The sequence below is a fragment of the Microtus ochrogaster genome, chromosome 19 (genome assembly GCF_000317375.1).
Source record: "Microtus ochrogaster isolate Prairie Vole_2 chromosome 19, MicOch1.0, whole genome shotgun sequence".
NCBI lineage: Eukaryota > Metazoa > Chordata > Mammalia > Rodentia > Cricetidae > Microtus > Microtus ochrogaster.
Window position 1 is genome coordinate 8,120,533 of NC_022021.1, and position 10,053 is coordinate 8,130,585.

Consider the following 10,053-nt stretch of genomic DNA (forward strand, 5'->3'; position numbering starts at 1 on the left):
CCCATGCACCCACCCATGACCCCTAATCCAATATGTACTCTGTCTTGCCAAGACTTAGCTTCCCATGTATCTGCCGAGACAGTCCACAGCTCTTGAAAAGATGCCCAGGAAAACTGGCCTCCAAACAGCCTATGGGATTTTCCTAAAAAGCAATGAGATACAAATTGTATGTATGAGCCAAGGATTGGTGAGCTCAGGTGTTTCTCTGGGCTGGGGGCTGGGCCTCTGTAACTCAATGTGCCCAGCAGGTAAGTAGTATTGTGGCTCTTAGGGCTTGACAACTGTCCTTCAGGAGTGAGAGACCAATTTTTTCCTTCCTGTACATTGACCCATTTGATTTTATTAAAAGGCTATAATTTTCCAAAGTTTGGATCCCAGTGCTTTGTTTCTTGGCCTTTATAACTGGCTTAGTGTATAAGCTGCTGTGGAGATGGTGAGATGAGATTATCCAGTTTTGCGAATGTCAGTGACTGGGTGAAAGCCTGTCCTGGGACAAAGAGACTCAAAGTTGATGGTTAGGCTGCTGTGCATCAGGATAGAGAAGGTGGGTCTGTGTCTGACGCCTTAAGGGAGTTCTGGATAGGATGAGGCGGGCCTAAGGAAGGAGAGGTGACCGTGAAAGCCTTGAACAAGGACAATTGTCCCGTGAACCTTGGAATGTCCAGGAACAGAATCTACATTTGAATATTAGTTAAAATAGCTTTGGATCAATTTTAATGTTTTAATTTAGTATGCCAACATTTCCTCACATACGCCTGGGGCAGATGGAACTGGCTTCTTTTCCAATCATATTTACTAGCTTTGGTCCCATGTTCACAGAACGACTGCTTAGGTTCTTGACATATCCACAGTGCAGGCCTGGAGGGTCAGGGTCGAAATGAGGAAAATGAATAGCAACTGTGTGTCCTTTGTTTGATTAGAAAAGCAATGTGTTTCCTTGGTTCCTGTCTGACCTGTGGCTTCTGCTGAGGTCAGATCACAGATTGTCTCTATCTTTAACAGAAGCAGAAATTGTTTCCTTCCCCCTTCTTTCCTTCCTTCCTTTATCTCACGGAAATGTCCCTGGAGTCAGGGTCCATCAGTAAAAATGGCAGAAGAGCATATGTCTCCTTCTGTAACACAGAACGGCTGGCTATCTAACTACTCTTTGCTGCTTAACCACCTGAGTGATGTGCCTCACAGGTCATAGGGGCTCCTAAACCACAGGGTTACTTTGAAATATCGATGAGTTCATTTTTACAAAGCAGAATAGCACCAGAGAAGTATTTGCTAAGGCCGTCAGTAACATGGAGCCTGTATCCATGGCTCTGCAGTGAGTGGGCCTAGTCCCCAAGCATGGCTGTTTTGATGGCGCTTCTCTCTGGCAAGAGTGCTCCCTTAAACACTATAATCTGATTTTCGCCATGCCTGTGAGGATTTGGAGCAGGGATGGGGCTTTCAGGTGACACAGTATGTGCCTGAAACATGGGACTGATTCTCACGGTGTCCTGTGATTTGATATGGGGCTAAGCAACTTCTTCCAGGTGGCACTAAGAGCAGGAAGAGAGAGAAGCTGGGGTATGGCCGCATTTCCCAGTGTTCCTACCAATGTGCTGTATGACTAAGGTTTTATCCATAGAGGGCCGTGACTGGGGAAATCTTGCACCTTTTCCCCTTCGCTCCTCTGACAGCATGAGCAGTGGAAACGGAAGGTTCTCCGTGACAAAGGCAGAGTGTCAGAGAGGCCTGACTCCTGAATGGCTTCATGGTATGGAGCAGAGCGCTGAGCTAGCACATCTACCCTAGACTCAGAGGAGAAAGAGCTTCCTATTTTCATGTGAGGTCTTCACATTCTGGAACTTTCCATTCTATTATTTTATCTCAACTAATATAATCATTTTCATAGTTTAAAATAGTACCTTTTTTTGTTTTGTTTTGTTTTGTTTTTTTCTGGTTTTTCGAGACAGGGTTTCTCTGTGGTTTTTGGAGCCTGTCCTGGAACTAGCTCTCGTAGACCAGGCTGGTCTCGAACTCACAGAGATCCGCCTGCCTCTGCCTCCCGAGTGCTGGGATTAAAGGCGTGCGCCACCACCGCCCGGCCATAGTTTAAAATAGTATCTTTAAAAGCACATTTGCTTAAAACATGTGTGAAGTATTTCTGGAGAGATACAGAGAAATTTTAATTACAAGCTCTATGTGGACATGGGAACTGAGACGATGGGAGACAGTGATGGGAAGGCGGCATGTTTTTGTTTTTTTGTTTATATTCATTGAGGTTGGAGCCCTGTAAATAGAAATGATGATGATGATGTGAGGTGCTCATCTGGCACCATGCAGTTGGCACATCTTCACACTGATCAGCAGCCGGACTGCACTGGAACTCGCTTATCTCCCAATCCTATGACCAGCAGCAGGAGAAAGGGGATGGAGAAAGCCAGCAGAGGGGGGAGCAGCCTGGCGCAGGGCTGAATGGCACGGGGCTGCAGTGTTCTGTCCAGTCCAGCTCCTCTGGGTGCCGGCATCTGGATGGCTCATCTCCCATCAGACTCCGGTGTCCGCTTGCAGGAGATGATTGCTGCATGCAGATTAATGTCCCTCCTATTTCCTGAGCATCCAGTGTTCCAAGATGCTATCTTTTAATATAACGCACCCTGAGCAATTCATCCTGAATTTTTGATTGAGCAACACAGCGTTCTGCATCTACCTGATGGAAAATTCAGTGTCTGTCCTTGGAACATGAGCAGATGTCCTTGCCCCTTATATTTTATGTTCAAATGAGTGATTTATTATTTTCCTATTCATGATTTTCAAAAAAGAGTTCCACTTCAAGGCCAAACGTATAATCTCCAGTCATTTTGTTCCAAAGCACAAAATGGAGGTTTCTTATTTAATGTAGACCGAGGGAGGCATTGTGAGATGGTTAGGAGTCCCACATCTAATGAATATTTGAAATGATTATTTTATTCTTGCCTTCATGCGCTAGCTCGTTTTGTAAGCCATGGCTCCTGGGAAGCATCGATTCCCCTGACTGGAGCGCACCACGGCACATGCCCCTCTTAGAAGTCCTTGGACTCCATTATCTTCCCCCAGGTGGATTGTTTGGTAAGTTAGAAAACCAAAAAGACCCTGAATGTTCCAGAAACTACCTTTTAGCGATTTCCAAGTTGAGTCATTCAGGAAGTGATGCATTGCATACAATCTTTTGTGTACTCATGACATCAAAGCAGAAACAAAACTGAGGAGCAAAAGGGCAGAGGGGAGGGACAGGGAGAAGGAGGAAGGGGTGGGCTATGAAGCAAGATGTTCCAAGCACATTCTATTCTTGTGTGAAGATGCTGTGTGTAACACCGTGAAGTAATAATGAGAAACACGTCGTCGGCATTGCTCATCTGTTTTCCGTGTGGTCTTGGCTGCCCACCACACTGGAATTGATGCTGGCACTGGAGGGCCCTGCTACAGGCTGGCCAGGCCTTCCTAGCAGTTCTGTGACCTGTGACATTCATCCTAGGCTACTGCTAGACTAGATGTTGCTGATTCCTGGATGTGTTGAGCATTGGACATGTTTCATGCCTCCAGATATGAACTATATCCTTGTCTCCTAACCCAGAGGCTGCCACTGCAGTGTGCTTATTCCCTGAGGAGCTTGTCACCACCAACCAGCCGTGCATTGACGTTGTGTGAGCCCATGCTGCAGGAACCAGGGCTTGGCTGTCTCTGTCATCTGGCACAGCGCTGCCACACAGTGGGTTCTTGTGGTTTTAAACTGCATCAAATATACAAAATAAATAAATAAATAATAGAAAGATGGGGATTTGTCTCTGAAAAAAAAAATGGCTCTCTGACAGAGATGGGCAAACCTTAGTCTGTGAGCAAAGGTTAGCCCATGAGTGAAGGTTAGCCTATGGACCAAATTCAGCTTAGTTTTTTTTAAGGTACATCACTAAGTTTGCACTTGCATAACAAATGATTGGGAAAAAATAAAAATAAGGGTAATATGGAACATGAGATTTTACAAAGGTGAGATTTCAGTGCCTGTCAGTAAACTGAAACAGCTGATACCCATTTGTTTGCATAAGTTTGTTACTTTTGCATCGTGATGCAAAGTTGAGTAACGAATTCTTTTCCTCTTCTATTTCTTCCCCTCTCCCCCTTTTTTGAGACTACCTGAGTAGCCCAGCATTGAAATCTCTGCACTGAGATTACAAGTGTGTCACCCACAATCTCTAGGGCAAAACGTTTGCTATTTTTGTGACTTCACAGAAAGAAATGTTGTTGCCCTCCCCCCAATCAGCTGAGTCTCTCCCAACGATGTTTGTCCCTGTTCAGCTCTGGATTCTAGTGGCATGAAAGGCCATCCTTTCTCTGTGTTGCTGGTCTCTGAGCAGCAGCTGTCTGTGTAATAGACACACGTATTCAAGACCCGCTAATCGTGAGCGCACTCAACAGAGGAGTACCTATGCCATGCCAGTGAGAGGGATGTTGTCTGGACCATGGTGTGGAGGGACACAAACAAGGCCACTACCCCATGCGCTAATTCCCCAAGGGAATGTGAAGCTGCTCAGGGCAGGGCAGAGCAGTGTTAGCTTCTCTGGGTGGCATCGGGGAAGACTTCTCATAAGGGCTGGAGTTTTTAGTGACACATGAAGGGCAACAGGTGTCCTAGCAGGGACAGATGGGGAGATATTTACATGCAGCAAAACACACTTCTGTAGTAGGAGCACAGGCCATGACCCGCCGCCCAGCTAGCTGAAGCCCCCAAAATAACCACACAGAAATTGTATTAATTAAATTACCGCCTGGCCCGTTATCTCTAGCCTGTTATTGGCTAACTCTCACATATTAGTTTAACCCATCTCCATTAACGTGTATCACCACTTGACTATGGCTTACCGGCATGAGTCTAACCAGCATCCATCTCGGGCAGGAGAGCCACGGCGTCTGCCTGACTCTGCTTTCCTTCTCCCAGCATTCGGTTTGTTCTAGTCCACCTATCTAAATTCTGCCCCATCAATAAGCCAAGGCAGTTTCTTTATTCAGCCAATGAAAGCAACACAAATACAGAAGGACCTCCTACACCACACTTCCATCTCCACTGTGTTGTTGGAGAGTGTTACATACACTCCAACCTGTACCATCAATAATAATATAAAAACATAGTGTGTTCTTTGCAGGAAAACAGCATGCTTCCCTCTACTGTTGGAGGGAGCTGGGCGCAGGGCCACTGAGGACACTGTGAAGAGGAGTTAGAGCCCGAGATAGAGGACCGAAGCTTGCTGGCTGCACACTTTTCTGTTTGGTGGATCCTTGAATTTCTGAGGAACCACAATAGGCCTTCCAGGTGAGGCTGCCAATGCAGTCCGGGCAAGTTCCTCTGTCAGGCTAACTTCTATGGAAGATCTCATCAATAAGACCGACTTAGCTCCCGTGTCTTTTCAGACACTTCCAAGCTAACTCTGAGGTAAGTTAGACTTTCTGTCTTATGTCATGTAACACCCTATGGCCCCTCTGAACAGAAGAGAGGCCATCTCCCAATGCAGCCCCTTGACTAAGGCCAAAACTGTGATCCAGATAAACCTCTTTGTTTTATAATAATAATAAAAAAAGCAGAACAAGTCTAGGTAGCTTGACTGCCTAACTGAATGAGTCAGGACCATAACCAATAGGATGAATATGTGTTACAAATAAATGGAGTGATGGCTCAGTGGTTAGTGTGCCCGCTGATCTTTCAGAAGGCCCAGGTTTGATTCCTAGCACTCACGTGGTAGGTAGCTGGTAATCTTTGGTTCATTCGAGTCAGAGGGGATCTGATTCCTTCTTATGGCTTCTTTGGGCACCAGACACACATGTGGTACACAGATACATGAACAGATAAAACACCCATATACATAAAATGGAATTTTCTAAAACTTATAAAAAACAAATGAGTAGAGAATAAATATTTATTGTGTGTATACGTTCATAACATATGGAGGCCCATGTTTCAGCATGTGTGTGGAGCTCAGAACAACTTTCAGGAATTGGTTCTTTCCTTCTGTAAGCCTTGGGGATTGAACTCACCTCACCAGATTTGGTAATAAGCACCTACACTGAGCCATCTCACCGGCTCTTCGGTGTTAGATTGGCTTACGCACTAAGAGATGGGTACGACAACGCCTGTCTGCAAACTAGAGAGACTGAGGACCAAAACTCCTCAGTTCATCATTTGGATGCTTCAGTAGGGGTTTTCTGGGCAGTCAGTGTTGAGTCCATGTTGGGGGGCTGGAGCGTAGCATGAATTCTAATTGGTCTTAATAATGAAAACTCAGAGTCGGTTAAAGGCGTTAAAACTGAAGTGGAGCAGCTGGCCACTAGAGTTCTTACCTTTACCAATGCTCAGAACAAAGGGGCAATCCTGTCCTCAGACTGCCTCCCCAAACATTGTCCCCAGACTGACTGCAATCTCAGACTGCAAAGGGCTCCTGTTTCCTCCCGCCTTATATTCCTCTCTCGGCTCAGCCATATCACTCCTGTCTCCACCTCCCCAGTGCTGGGACTAAAGTCATGAGATCCCAAGTGCTGGGATCACCTTTGTGTGAGATGTTTCTCTTTTAGACAGATTCAATCTCGTTTAGCCCAGGGTGTCCTTGGACTCACAGAGATCCACCTGCCTCTGCCTCCCAAGTGCTGGGATTAAAGGCGTGCGTCACCACTGCCTGGCCTCTAGTGGCTTAGCTCTTGCATTTTGATCTTTTTTTTTTTATTTTTATTTTTTATTTTCGAGACAGGGTTTCTTTGTAGCTTTTGGTTCCTGTCCTGGAACTAGCTCTTGTAGACCAGGCTGGCCTCGAACTCACAGAGATCCACCTGCCTCTGCCTCCCGAGTGCTGGGATTAAAGGCGTGCGTCACCACTGCCCGGCTTTGCATTCTGATCTTTAGGCAAGCTTTATTTGTTGAAACACGAACAAAGCATCACCATACTGAAGAAGTGGGTTCTGTGTTCAGGGAAGGATGACAGCAGCAACAGAAGCAGCAATGTGATCAATGTGCTCAGCAGCAAGGAGCGGGAGCAGGCACTCTGTCCTGCTTCTCCCTTGGACCACTTCACCTCTGGACCTCACCAGATGAGGCTGCCTATCCTTGGGGGGTGAGGGAGCTTCCGCCTCGGTTAATTCTTCTGGAAATGTCCACAAGGCATGTCTCTCGTCTCTTGGACCAATCAAACTGCCAGTCAAGATAAGCCACTGCTTCTAGAGATTTCTAAATCACAATGGAGTGTCATGGGACAAATAACATCAGCTTTGTTCAGAATTTTCAACCAGGATTGGGTACCAGGAGATACAAGGGCAGCCTGTGCTAAGGAGATGTCCCCACAACCCCTCTAGCTACTCATTATTGATTCTAAATATTCATTTTTGTCATGCAGCGGAGCCATGTAAATGCTGGCCTGATAAATGAGTCACTGTGCTGATGAATATGATTTCATTAACCAGGCACCTAGTGATTCCTGTGAATCATGATGAGACGAAGGGACGCGAGGGTAACTGTTCAGCCATAAAGCCTGCTCGTGCTGTGATTGCAGCTGCGTGATGAGTCTGGAACCACGAGTGAGGAAGCTGTGAAGAGAGCAGTTGTCATATTTGGCTGTCCAGCACCCAAACATTTTTTCTATTTTGGCAAATTCAAGATGAGGGGGAAGCCAGGATTTTGCCTCTGCAAGAACATGCTATTCCAAAGGCTGGTGGTTTGTCATGGTTTTGTGAGTTAAGGGAGAATGCAAGGCCTTGAAAGCAAACCTTCCTCCCAGCTCTTCCTCTCCTGTCCCACCCAGAGCAGGTCACAGAAACCAGAATTTCTCTTTCTCAAGATGATTAAGAGAAACTAAGAATACTTCTCCATCAAACCGAGCCATAAGACCCAGGAAGAACCTCACTTCTGCTCTGAAGACCCTCACTCCATATAAGTCTTACTCCATATGCAGAGGAAGAGAAGCCACACAGAGAGGCCCGAAAGGATCAGACAGGCGGACTCTGCTGGCTTCTCCCCAGTCTAGTTCTTTCTGGTTTCTTTTTCCATTTGCATGTGCATGTGTGTGTGCATTGTGGATGCACAGTTTTGCATCTTGGAGATTGGGGAAAATAATAACTAGAAAAATTAACCAATAATTAGTGTAACTTGAAATTTTTTGCCCCAAGCATAAAGGAATTCATTTTATGCATAATTTTACCCTAATACAAAATAAATCATTTAATGAAATTATTATCGCATTATAAGGACTTCATACTACTGGGCTGTGATGGTACAAGCCTTTAATCCCAGCACTCGGGAGGCAGAGACAGGCGGATCTCTGGGAGTTAAAGGACAGCGTGGTCTACCAAGCATGTTCCAGGACAGGCAGGGTTGTTACATACAGAAACCCTGTCTTGAATAATCAAAGGGGGGGAGAAAGGACTTCATATTAATGTAAGATGATAGGTGCTTCTAAATTTTCTGAAAATACCGTGTGACAGGCTTCTTTGAACAAACGAAAGCCACCCTTTTGCCCCTTGACCCATTAGCAACCCTTGCTGGTGGCTGCCCTCACCTGGTTTTTGAACTCGCTGGAGACTGATGACGGTCCCCCAAGGAATGTACAGTTTTCATAACCTTCCGGCTAGGACTTGACCTGACCGGACAGACACGCAGACAGGACGGACCCACAGACACATGTACAGAAAAGCTAAGGTGCTTCGCGCTCTGTTGGAGCCTCAACGTGATGGCCAGAACCTCAGCATTTTTATTCCACACAATACCAGAAGGAGGGGTTAGTCTTGGGGGGAGGCCTCTGCAGGGATAGGTCTCAGGTTACAGCTATCTGGGAGGAGGAAGCTGAGGTTCCAGTGTTTGCACACACTGTCAACATTTGCATCCTCTGAGTCACTTCCCATGGGTCTGTGGCATTGGGGTCCTTGACACGGTTGTGCCCACGTCAACAGAACATACTCATTCAGGACTTCACCTGTTCAGTCCACAGTCACTCAGGGTTCCTCTGCATCTGAGGCCCATGTGAGGGCAGGTGATGCACAAAGGGAAGCTTAGAAAGAGGGAGGCATCTCCAATATCCAAGTGGATTCTGGATTGCCATGTTGGCCAGCGTTATATGGGAAGCTTAACAGTGTGGGTGGAGCCACAGATAAAGTCATCTCCTGCCCTAGAAATGGATAGACACAGCCCTTCCTTGAATACTCCTCTGTTTGGATTCTCTGAGCTCTCCTGTCCTATCTTCTCTCTCTACTTTTCTAGCTCTGAAACTTCCTGGGAAAGCCTGTTCAAGCCCCCCCCACCCCCCGTCAACCTTTGCAAACCATCCTAATCACATCACTGTAACTCACCCCTTGTGTAAATTTGTGTGTTGCTTAGCTTGGGGGAAGCCATTTGGTGTGTGTGAGTGTGTATACATTTCCTTGTCTTTTTAGGAAAATCCTCAGTTCCTTGGATCCAGAATCATGTTGTCTACAACAGAATTGCAGTGGAACCCTTGTCTCCTAGACGTAAAATGTCAATTCCTGTCTTGAAATCAGAGCTGTTCTGGTTATTGGCATGAGACCCTTAGACCTTGGCCAACAATATTCTCTCCTGGATGGGGAGGGGGGCACTCAAGGCTTGCACAAGGCAAAGCACAAGGTTGCTTTCTCTCCAGGGAAATCAAAGGTTAACAGCTGCTGGCGGAGGCTGCTGTGTCTTGGGTGGTGGAGCTGGTAACTTGTTCATGTTCTTTTAAGTGCCCATCTTCACCCATCAATAGGTACAGTTAAACTTACCGTTTCATCAACTGGATTTGAGTAGGAAAATTTCTTTGGTCAGTTCCATGTCTGGAGTAAACTGACATTTGTTTACCACACCTCGACCCTGGATGTCACACAACAGCATCTCAGGATGAGTAGTGAGTGCCCATAGCTAATTGACAGTCCCTGTTAAAGCTGGAGCAGGGGACAGAGTCTCCAGCCTCAGGAAAGAGCTAATGTACATGTATTATTGGGGATGTGGGACACACTGCCGCCTAAAAGAACTCAAGTACTACCAGCTGGTTGATTTGCAGAACCACATTCGTGGTAGCA